Raw genomic sequence first — 551 nt, forward strand, 5'->3', positions numbered from 1 at the left:
CTACAAGATTTATAAAATTAAAATATCAAGAAAATATATCACTTAAGTACAAAAGCATTCAATATTTAAGCACAAATCATCAATTTCTTGTATGAAAAAACATAGAAAAATAGGTATATGATGACATGTCATCACAACACCAAACTTAAACCTTGCTTGTCCCCAAGCAAGAAAAGAATCATGCAATAAAGATTGACAATCCAAGGTAAGAAGAATAGCAACTCAATGTTCATGGCAAGCTAGTTTTCTATGCATGCTACAATTACAAAAGAGATATAAATGATTGATGCTTCTATCTAGCTCATTTTATGAAATCTTTTTCTTATAATTCTTCCTTGAAACAAGCTTTTGATTTTATTTTATTTTATTATTATTTTTTTTAGCTTCTCCTTTTGGGTGCTTTGCCCCATGAGTTGATAACAAAGCTACGACTTCAAAATGCTTTGTTTTCAAGTATTACCACTTGATACATAAGCACCACAAGCATTTAATTAGAGAACTTCATTAAGCTCATCATTTTTTTCTTGACTCTCTAATCATTGATGCTCAGA

Source organism: Arachis duranensis, chromosome 5, assembly GCF_000817695.3.
Source record: "Arachis duranensis cultivar V14167 chromosome 5, aradu.V14167.gnm2.J7QH, whole genome shotgun sequence".
NCBI classification, from domain to species: Eukaryota; Viridiplantae; Streptophyta; class Magnoliopsida; order Fabales; family Fabaceae; genus Arachis; species Arachis duranensis.